The sequence below is a fragment of the Ischnura elegans genome, chromosome 6, assembly GCF_921293095.1.
Source record: "Ischnura elegans chromosome 6, ioIscEleg1.1, whole genome shotgun sequence".
NCBI classification, from domain to species: Eukaryota; Metazoa; Arthropoda; class Insecta; order Odonata; family Coenagrionidae; genus Ischnura; species Ischnura elegans.
Genome location: NC_060251.1, coordinates 91,411,913 through 91,423,165, shown reverse-complemented (window position 1 = coordinate 91,423,165; position 11,253 = coordinate 91,411,913). Strand labels below are relative to the sequence as shown.

At 36.9% G+C, this 11,253-nt stretch overlaps 1 protein-coding gene and 2 long non-coding RNA genes across 4 annotated transcripts in view; 1 reads left to right on the top strand and 2 right to left on the bottom strand.

Moving 5' to 3' along the window:
- Window positions 1-284: 284 nt before the first annotated feature.
- On the bottom strand, window positions 285-3,473 carry LOC124160290. 2 transcript variants are annotated; one of them, XR_006865137.1, is made up of 6 exons: window positions 3,337-3,473; window positions 2,873-3,073; window positions 2,357-2,786; window positions 1,896-2,102; window positions 1,516-1,756; window positions 285-429 (listed from the first exon to the last, which is right to left on the bottom strand). It is a non-coding gene; the product is annotated as an uncharacterized LOC124160290 (long non-coding RNA). The 2 variants fall into 2 exon arrangements; XR_006865136.1 differs by lacking the exon at window positions 285-429 and having other exon boundaries at window positions 827-1,756.
- A 3,391-nt stretch (window positions 3,474-6,864) lies between these two features.
- On the top strand, window positions 6,865-7,831 carry LOC124161161. The gene is made up of 2 exons (XR_006865328.1): window positions 6,865-7,235; window positions 7,385-7,831. It is a non-coding gene; the product is annotated as an uncharacterized LOC124161161 (long non-coding RNA).
- A 484-nt stretch (window positions 7,832-8,315) lies between these two features.
- LOC124161160 (arginine-glutamic acid dipeptide repeats protein) overlaps window positions 8,316-11,253 on the bottom strand; it is an 80,779-nt gene continuing 77,841 nt past the window's right edge. Inside the window, exon 5 of the mRNA XM_046537392.1 lies at window positions 8,316-8,560. The gene's annotated coding sequence lies outside the window, so the exon portion shown is untranslated. The remainder of the gene's footprint in view (window positions 8,561-11,253) is intronic.

Below are 11,253 nucleotides of genomic sequence, written 5' to 3'. Positions count from 1 at the left end.
TCAATTCTCAAAGACGGACTCTGATTGGCTCGCTAGCCGCGGCGTCAACGCAACGCCGAACTGTGAAGGCCCCCCTAGGCAACAGTTTCTTTTCGGTGACGTCACAGACGCAAGGGACACCTACCGGCACTATCGAGAACTAACTGAGCAACATCGCGACAGTGGCGCCATCTATCGGGATTTTTTTATATCACGTTGATACTGCTACCAAGGCGGGGTATTCCATTAAATTCAAATAATTTCTAGGTCTGGGTTTAATAGAGAAATCAACAGAATCGACAGAATTTTGAAAATAAACTTTTATTTTCGCAGCAAGCATTAAAATCCATTATATATTCAAGCAAACGGTATTTAGAGGTCACAACAGCAATGATATCACAAGCACCAAACACCACAGAGCAACTGATTTTGTAATCAGAACAGCCCCACCTGGGGAAATGACTGTTGGAAAAAACAATGAGCTACAAGGTAGTTCATAACCCAAAATGGAAAGAAATAGACAGGTCTCCATCAATACAAAACAAAAGATATAGCTAACCAGCAGATAGCATGATCATTTTCAAGTGGAAATTATAGAATTACAGCAATACTTATGTAAAAGTCTCAAGCACAATGGATCCCCCACAAGGAACAGTACGAAAAACATTAGTCTCACACATGACTCCAATATCAAAATAGGAGAATTAACAAATTATAGTTTTACATCATTAATTATAGTTAGGGTTGGGGTCTTAACATAAACTTGCATTCAATTTTTTAGTCTAGATTGAATTCATTTTCAAATTTTCTGTTGCAGCAGATCCTAACAGGCAGGGGAATATTTAAAAAAAGTTATATTTGACATAATATATTGAAGCCTAATTCCGAACACGGAGGCATGAAATGCAATAGCAACACTAGTGTACACTATTTAATGTGGCCTCTCCTTTTAGTGGTCAACTCCTTAATCGCCAAGAAACACAGCCATTTCATACGAGGACATACGCATTCAAGCTTGTGGTGACAGGGAACATCAGCATATGGTAATTAAGAAATGTTATTTTTAAAGAAGTTTTCTTCATACAATTTACACATTCAGTTGTTCACTGCCATAGCAAGCACGATTATGAATGCCCTATTATGAAATTGCTGTGTTCTATGATGATAAGGAAGCTGATCACCACAAGCAAACACACCCTAGCGTTCCTGCAGCATTCTATGTCTCCATATTTGGAATAAGCCGTAATCTTCACCACTTCACCAATGGAGCTGCTTAAGGGTAGGGCATTCTATAGCATTTGAGTTAGGTTCATAGGAAAGAAATGAACTAAAATTAATTTATTTCAGCTATACGAAAGGATATTCAACCAAACTTGGACCTATTCCTAGCGGCATTTGGCATTCTGAAAATCATAAAAAATAGGGCATTCAAGAAGGCAAAGAATCATTCCTACTCCCTTGTGAGACAAAAATCAAGCAGCATTAATGACATTTCTAGCTGTGTCTGTCGTTACAGTGATCAGTCGCTGACCTCACCTTATCCAACAATCATGTTATGAGACTACAAGCAAAACTGCCCTTCCACGCTAGCAGTTTCTGAGATAGGCAAATTGGAAGAATCATGTTTCTTCGAGACCCCCTTTGAATTGCCTTTCAGAACACTTTCTCGTTTCTTATTCCCTTTCTCTGCTCTGTATTTCAAGGCCTGGAATCATTCCCTGATGCTTCTTTTCATACTGATAGTATCAAATCAGGCTTATTTTGGCTTTTACACTGCCTGCAAAGTATTCATAATTGGATTAGATATTATGCTGAAAATGAAATATGTACATATGCTGAAAAGCTCTATTCATTCAACTGTATTCCAAGATAAGGGAAGAGTAAATCGAAAGCACCAATGATTACAAAGTACTTACCAAATGTGACATTTATAATGGAGCTAAAATGCACTTCTAAGGCTATCTTGTTTTCTGAGTGGCCCTTCAAACAGAAAGACACAGCTAACTCATTCTGTATTAGGTTACAACACTTGTTGTTGACTTTTGTTAAGCCCAGTCCTCATTTGATAATTCTGACTGCTCTTAAACATGATGTTCGAAGATCTTTCCTTCATGAAATAAAATCTGAAAAATGAGATAACCAGATAATTAATTATCTATGGTAATTGCTGAGTACCATTGAACATAGTGGCACAGCATTTTTAATTTCTAAGTACATCCCAGAGTTATCATAAAATTAAATATCAACAAGGAGGTAATGATGGTATCATAACTTAAGTTTAAGACTCAAAGTGATAATCTATATAAAGTACCATGAGCATATTAACACTTAGGAGGCTATGAAGTCAAACAGTTGACAATGTAAATGAAATACCAACCAAATACTCCTCTTTCAGGTTCTTTCCCAGCTAACAATAGCAGTGAAGATTTCTCATGATTTGCACCGGATAAGGTCCTCCAGATCTCATTCAAACGTTTCGACAAGCAACTTACCCATCGTCTTCAGAGATTCAGGAATCACACGATTTAGGAATCCAACCTTGGATTCCAGAATCCCCGAAGACGATTGGTGAGTTGCTTGCGGAAACATTGAAGGGAGAAATGGAGGACCTTACGCGGTGCAAATCCCGAGAAATCTTCCCCGATACCCCTGACCTCATTGGGTGCGCCAGGTGCTAACAATTGGACTTCACTTATTCTTCAGAAATAACACTGCAATTCTATAGAAAAGTTTCAGGCTCCTTTACTCCAACATTGTTTGAGGAATCTTTAAGTGCAATATTTCCTTCTTAGGAGGCACTCATGCAACTGAAAACAGAATAGATAAGCTTTACACTTATATTTGCACACTTACAAGCACTCAAAAAAGCAAATTCTTATATGTAAACATTTACCAGGTGATGGTGGTTTCAGTATTCTGTCATCATCAGTCTCCATGGATGAAGAATTACTTACATCAGGATACTTTCAATTCTTTTTTGTCCTTTTCCTTTCCCAGTATTTTTTAATTTCAGCGACTAAAATGCCTCCATGTCTGTTCTCCATCTTCACAAGTAGCCATCTCTGTTCAATAGCAATGGCTGCCACTACAGTCTCTGGAAGATAATTATGATAAAATGTCACCATTAGCCACACATTTCAAAGCATGCAGTCAATGTCAAAATTAACTAAAATAAAAATATTAAATACTTGGCTTAGAGAACTAGTAACATGCACAAACAAGTCAGTGCTCTCACACACACACACCATGAAACAACCCCTTTGAATACATTTAAAAGGCACCCTGCCCTTGCAAGTCAAAGATGTTAATCCTCCCTTTAATCTAAACAAATGTTCACAAATATTGTTGCAAACTCACCAAATGGAGGCATGCAGAACTTCACGCCCAAGATACCCCATTCCTCACTGAGTCGAGAGCCATTTTATGACCTGTGACACTGAAGACCAGTTATAGCCTAGGGTAATATTCAATAATCTTATCTCCATCCAATTTCACCCATGAAGACTACATTTGGTGAAGGAGAGATTTAGAAACTTGATAAAAGTCTACAAAAGCAACCCTGGGGCTGATAGTGATAGTGACCATAATTTAGTGATGATGAAATGTCTCCTAAATTTGAGGAAAATGAAGAGAACTTTGAAGAACATACTACTAGAAAAAAACTGAAGGATGATCATTTCATGTCTCAGCCAATATTCCAAATATGTATCTATTCCTATTTACCTAATGATGCCGATGATTTTGCTTAATTCTATTGCCCTACGTAGTTTCATGCCTTGTCACTCATTTGGGTAAATTCTTCAAATGAGAAAATCTCCATTTTTGTCCAACTCATATTCGCATTTGTTCCAAAACAGCAAATGCATAGTCTAAACAAAACAAGGAATTTTTTACATACTATTTCCAGGGAGCTAATTACATATATTTTTTCACCACTGCTCATGCCCAGAATTTTGGAGGGTCAGGGTCAGAGGGTCAACCATGCCTATTTGAAAAAATTATGAATGGGGGGCAAAAGATATGTTGAGCTACCTTTACTTTTATTGTACCGAAAAATAATGAAGTCACAAGCAAAGTTTAAGAAAGTTTTTATTTAAAATGATTGTACACATGTAGAAGGCAATGCCATCTTATGATATAAAATAGTTATAATTGTGGAATTGTGGTTCTGCGATGTTAGGCAATGGCGGTCCCACAAGGAGGGGGTGCATCCTCCCTTATGTATCCGCCTCTGCAAGTTTTGTAGTGCCCTTCTTATCACGGAAAGAAAGACATTTCATCGCAATTATTCATAAGCTTACTCAGGGGCGGATCCAGGATTTCTTTTTTGGGGGACACAAGCAAGGCCAGGTTGAGGATTTTTTTTGGGGGGGTGGGGGGGGGGCACAAGGATACCCCGTAATACAAAACGAACGAAATGATAACAGGACCATATTAAAAATCTTGCATATTTTTTAAGGGTCTGGGGGGGGGTGCGTGCCCCCCCCCCCTTAGATCTGCCTATGAGCTTACTATTATTTACTCATATGGTAAAGGGATGTATACAAGACTTGAACTCATAAGTGTCAATAGATTGTGACTATGGGTATTGGAGCACACTCCCAACATGTATTCTTATCATAGATAGTGCAACTGAAGCATGTTTCAGTAGCCATTCATTTCTCTGAGTTCTTCCCAGGCCATGAACTTTTTAGGGGGTGAGAAGAGGTTTGGCAAAGACAGCTTAGGCAAATTTGTGGATCTTATGCTTTAGCCACTGTCTCTGCTTCACTTTGCTACCGATTGGCTGCAGTTTCAGGCTCAGAGAGCAGTTGTGGCTTATGAATGCACAACAAGGCTGTAGCCAGAAAAATATTTGGGGGATTTTGACCAGGGGGAACAATACAGGCAGTGGTTGCTAGTGCACGAGATCAGCAGTGTGCTGTTCCCTTCCCCAAACCATTCCCCTCTGACCATCCCTCGTTCCCACCCCTGCAGTGAATATGTGGAAATGTAGTTGTTATCGCCAAAGAGCAAAGACTTCCAAGTGGGAATATTTCCTATTTGTAGGAAGCTACATATTTGAAATCAAGGTCCTAGATTTTAGTTACTGATAGAACAACATGTAGCAATACATAATAGGGTGTCCAGCAACCGAGAAAATCTGGAATTGTGCATATATGTTTAGACTCTGGAATTATGCATGAATTATTCATGAATTTTTGCTCCATCCAAGAATTTCTAAATCTTTTGTATGAAATTCATTTCACATAAAATTTTTCCTGTTCAACACCCATTTTCTGGACTAAAACGTGTTTGTCATAATTTTAAAGTGTAGTATCTTAGTAGAATTTTTATAGCTGCATTAAAACGTGGAATGTCAGACAAGACAACAGAGTCAAAATGTCTAGCACTCTTGACTCAAATAAGATTAAAAAACATGAAGAATAGAATGCCAGGTGACGTCAACATCTAATGATCAGGTCGGAGCAGAATTTAGGCTTGTATTGAATAAATTTAAATTTGAAATACAATTTGGGCTAATTCATTGTCCTTGTAAATACATACATAAATATACTATTTTTTATAAGATGGTCATTTTCCTTACTCTGAGGAAAGCGATAGTGCCACCGAAAATATAGGTACATATGTGAATATTTTGTATCTTTAATTGTGCTCTGTACTGTGTGTGCCAGTGGTGTCATGGTGCTGGAACTCGCCGGTATGCCATTCTGGCGCTGGTTAACAAAAGACATAATAGTCAAATCACTTTTATCAATTTTATTGCCTCAAAATTTGTAACTTATACATTATAAACCAAAACAAAAATGTAGTAAGAAAATGTAAATAATGACTTGTAACAACAAAAACACACAGACTAATATTTCACTTCTAAAGAAAGTTAAGGAAAGTGCGTTCCGGCTCTGCTAATGTTGCAATGACGTCACTGGTGTGTGCCCAACCTTGGATATATTTGTGTTATATACCTCATTGAGGAACATCTTGAAGTATATATTATTTATAAGTATTTAAGTAATTTTGGGTGTTTTAAAATTCTTACCTATCAGAATAATCGCGTAAGATTAACCTGGTATGTTGTGAAATTTCTCTTGAAAACCAGGAATTATGCATGAATTTTTCTCCTTTGATGTGTTGGTCACCCTGATTAATGTACAAGTCATTCACATTTTAACTGTAACAAATATGTATAGGGTTTTATTTAGTACCCTTCATGTTCTGGTTTGAATATCACAGTATCCATCTTTGAATCCACGACCGTTGAGGATTTGATGGATTTGGGAGGGTAAAGGGGGAGCTGGCAGGTTGACCATAACTAGATAAAACTATAAATTTTTCTATTATACCCCAAGCAGCTGACTATATCCATCAAATATCAAATAAGGTTGATATATCCAAAACATGTTATTACACGATGGGTATTTTGTCCAGGTTACATAGATATCCTGTTTGTAACATCCATGGCGAGTTATAAAAATAATATTGCATATATGTCCAAGGTGTAATATTGGTGATATTAAAAAATTATTATTCGAGCAGTATCCATTGGTAGCACATGTTATCTATAGTATTGAAGTGCACAGATGTTTTGTTTGTATGTCTTCGGATTACTATTAACCCTAATAAGAACACCCATTATCTACTCATTGGACGTTGTGAAGATATCTACTTGTGCTGTAATGAATGTCCACTCTTGGACATTGCTTCAATGTTGTTTGGCGGGTCCTTTGGATATTTGATAAATATCCATTTATTGTTACTTGGATTAAAATGGATATTCCATACTTGTCGTATGTTAACATCAACAATGTTGTCTAGAGGTTATTGGGATATTGATTGCTGCTTGGAATGGTTGGTAGTTTGGGAATTAAACACATGAGATGTTGAAAAACATACTTTATTAAAAATATATGGTGGAAAAATAGTGAACAATACATAGTACAGCATGGTTTTCAAATATAAATTCATATTTTTTAATCATTAAAAAATAAATTACTAATTTACCAAAGCCACCTCCAATTTTCTGTTCAATAATAAATTCATTTCATGGCAACGAAATGTGTATGTTTATTTACTAAGCATCAGTTTGTTTTATAGATAGTGTATTGAAATTTTCTTATCAGAAGACCAGTTACTGATGGAAAGTAGTGTCCTTAACTTGGATGCACTAGGGCTTCATGGTGTTGATAGAGAAATATGTAGGGATAAATAATTCTCTTTCATAATGGAAATCTATTGTAATTGTACCATCAATAATGGTCAGTATGAGTCTTATGTTAGCTTCTTCATTTACTTATTTATTGGTTCATGTTTTATAAGCTTGATTGAAATACTTTCGCAAGGCTGTAACTAGAAAAGTTTTTGGGGTTTACTTAAGACTTCAATGTATTTGTGATTCAACCCGTAGGTTTGTTGGATATATGAGGGTAGAGCTCACCCTGGACTAAGTCATTGGCATATGAAATTCCAAATATTCAGGGTAATGGGGCCAGTTCCTCTTTCGATGCCACCTTGCTCTTTGAAGGTGAGAATTGAAGAGAGTGTATGATAATTATGCAATGTTCAGTTAATTTTCAGTTACCAATTCTGCTCTTAATACATAATTTTGTACCCTTCATTCATTCAATATTTTTTTGAGACTTTTAGCTAGCTGGGTGTTGTTTTTTCAAGGTTCTAATTTCTTTTAGGAAAAATGTGATGAGTCGAGGTAAACCCCTATTTTTAGTAATTCCTTGCAGTGTGTGTCATATTTTAGGAACATAGACCTATTAACATGTGGAATTTAATGAGTTCTTATGATTGAAACAAAATGCCTTAACTTTTTACTAATTGATCGCTTGAGCAAAATTTAATTGCACACTATAAAGTAAAATTATATTCCATATTAGATCGGCAAGGATTGCAAGTTTGAGAACTGAATTAAGAAGTTCCTCCATTCCCTCTGTTTTAGTAAAAATTGTTTTTTCAGTCTTACTCAGGATCTTGCTAAATTTTTCAAGTTTTTCAACAATCCTGATATCGATAGTGTGACATGTGCCATATTTTATCTTCATGGAAGTGTAGATTGCATGTCCACAATATGTTGTATTTATTTATATCATTGCAGATAAATTTTATAATGATATTTATTGTATGTACAATTAGAATTAAATTTTCTCTTAATTCCTAGCAACATTTTAACACAAAACTTACTTTTAATTCTCTGGACGCCTTCCAAAAACATATAGTATGAAATTTGCTGATGGAAGTATATTACTTCCTTTTCAGCTTTTGATGCTTATTATGATGAAACTTTGTACAAACATCAAAGAGGAGTCTCCATGTTTTTGTTCATAAGCAACTGTCCATTGCTCAGCAAGGGCTCATAAAAACCTGTAAAAATTTACTTGCATCAGATGCTTGAGGAAAATGAAAATTGTCAAAAGCCTCTCCTCTTTGAGTTGAAATGTGCATTTTTTATGATGAGCCATCCGCTGCTCTTGATGAGATGTGTCTTATGAGATGACTATGTTGTCTCTCCCTCCTTGATGACAGTCTTCTTATTAACTCCAGGTGAATTGCATGAAGAATTCGTTCCATTATCCTGTGTAAAGGAATATCATTGGAATCAATTTTAGCAAATGCATCAAAATGCTTGAACTCAAATACAAAAAGCAGGGGTCAGAGCCAAGACCATTACAAGAAATATTTTCGAGGGATTCATCTCGGGAGAAGGTATGAAATTGGGGATTTGTTCAGTTATAGGAATGACAGTCGTAGCAGCAGCATTTTGGGGGAGAGTTGACTTTTAATTAAGTAATTAAAAGTCAACCTTCTTACTTTTTTAATCACCTAATGAATTATTTTTTCTTGTCAGAGCCATAACATCTATCCCATCAATTTTACAGGAAAGCCACTGACATTTTCTTAATTATCCCATTGCTTGTGTGCTTATTTTCACTGATTTATGTTTTTGTAATGTAGCGAGACCCGTCCGGGCATATTCTGGTTACTTCGTCAACTTCTTGACTTGCCATTACAGTTTATTTGCATGAATCTGACTTGGATTGGAAAAAAATTTCTTCATTGGATCGTTTTTTTGCAGAAATGGAAGGGAAAAAGAGAGTAACAAAAACAACTCCGGGCTGTGTGTTGTGGGTTTTTACCTCTTGCAGTGATGGCCATGGGATACTCATTATGAAGTCATTTAATCGATCAAAATTTACCAAGTAAATGGCATATCGAGGTTTTCACGCTGATGTTCATTGTGATCGATCTATATGTATAATATATTTACCTTTACTTACGAGTTTAAAAAAATTAAATGGCTTTTTACTTTTAGGCTTCCGCATATGCCTGTAACAGTGAATGTTTGTTTTTCCAGCATTCATGCCACATTTTTTTCATTTAGAATGACTTTTTTTAGTCCCTCATTGCGTAGCCCTGATAAAAATAAACTCCTCCATTAAGGAGAGGTTTACCCTCCATTGAGGGTACAGGAAGGATAGGTGTACCCTTCCTGTACCCTTCAGCAAGGGTACACGAAGGGTATTTTAGAACATTGGTGGGTACGCTCTCTCCTTCCTGGAGGGTACGGGAAGGGTTTGGCCAGCCTCGATGAAGGGTACAGGAAGGATAAGTGTACCCTTCCTGTACCCTTCAGCAAGGGTACACGAAGGATAGGTGTACCCTTCCTGTACCCTTCAGCAAGGGTACACGAAGGGTATTTTAGAACATTGGTGGGTACGCCCTCTCCTTCCTGGAGGGTACGGGAAGGGTTAGGCCAGCCTCGATGAAGGGTACAGGAAGGATAAGTGTACCCTTCCTGTACCCTTCAGCAAGGGTACACGAAGGGTATTTTAGAACATTGGTGGGTATGCCCTCTCCTTCCTGGAGGGTACGGGAAGGGTTTGGCCAGCCTCAATGAAGGGTACAGGAAGGGTAGGATAAAATAAAAACTAAAAATCCATAAATTAACATAAAAATTTAAAAAATCGCTAATAAACTAAATTAAACGAATGGGGATGAGTTGCAACAGTGATTTCTAAAGTTATAGGGCATAAAAAAAATTAGCCTTCATGTGGTCTTGAACCCAGGACCTACATATTACAATATCACGAACTAGAGATTTAACAACCTCGGCTATCGAGGTACTTGGTATTAGTAGTTTCTCAACGGAACTTATACTACAAAATCTTAAGATGAGAATCGCACCCGGGCCTATGTGGAAGAAAGCTGTGACTTTTTTCTACCACACCTATTTCGTTTCAGAAAATAAGATCGGCATTCTAATACTGAACATCACTCTAGCGATGTCTCATTGTCAGCCACACAAATAGGTTACATCCTAAAACGTGAAGGGAAGAACTTCTAAATGAGCTTTTTTCACACAATTACAGAAACTATTGTGTACAGTGGCGTAGTCAGGAATTTCGTTTGGGGGGGGGTCCAAAACCAGGTGGGAAAAGTTTTGAAAAACAGGATAGTAAGTATTCCCAGACGGCACAGGAAGTTTTCGTACCTAAATACGAGGGTGGACAATCAAGATACAAAAATCGCGCTTAGGAAGTTACTTAGAAGGTTTTGTTTCTTTATTTCCTTTAATGACGAAAAAAGATGCAAGAGGACTGGCAAATTCATATACATTGATAAAATTGTATCTCATCGATAAAACTGTATTCGGTCTGGGACTATTTTCTTTCGCGGGTGGTGCCATCTGGTGCCATCGTGCCATATCCTCCTAGAAAGATCACATGTCTTCACAAGCTAGCACAAGGCGTTGGAGATCGCGTCGTTTACGTAACGTCTTACCACATTTCAGGGATTTTTGTGGTTAAGTTTGTGAAAAATAGAGTGTCTGGTAATAGTGAAGTTTCCCTTATTCTTTAATTTCATTCACTGGGCTTCAGAAACGTGTTTGTGAGATATTTTTGTTAAAAATGCCTTTCGTGTGTTTATTGTCGGGATGACGTAATGGAAACTCCGGGACATGGTTCAAGGTTTTAGCTTTCCAAAAGATCCTGAGTTGAAGAAGAAGTGCATTTTGGCGATAAGAAGAAAACATTTCACCCCTACGAAAAGCTGTGAGGTATGTACTCTTTCTCGCTGTAATTATTTGGATGTAATTTTAAGTTAGAAGTGGCTTCGGGATGTTGATGCATCAACATCCCGAACTATTCAGTACTGAAGTACTATAGTACTATTCAGTACTAAAAATGCACAATACAAACATGCAAAATAAAATAAATTTTGAATCACCATGGTGATTCAAAATATTGTAGCAGCAATTCTTTTGAA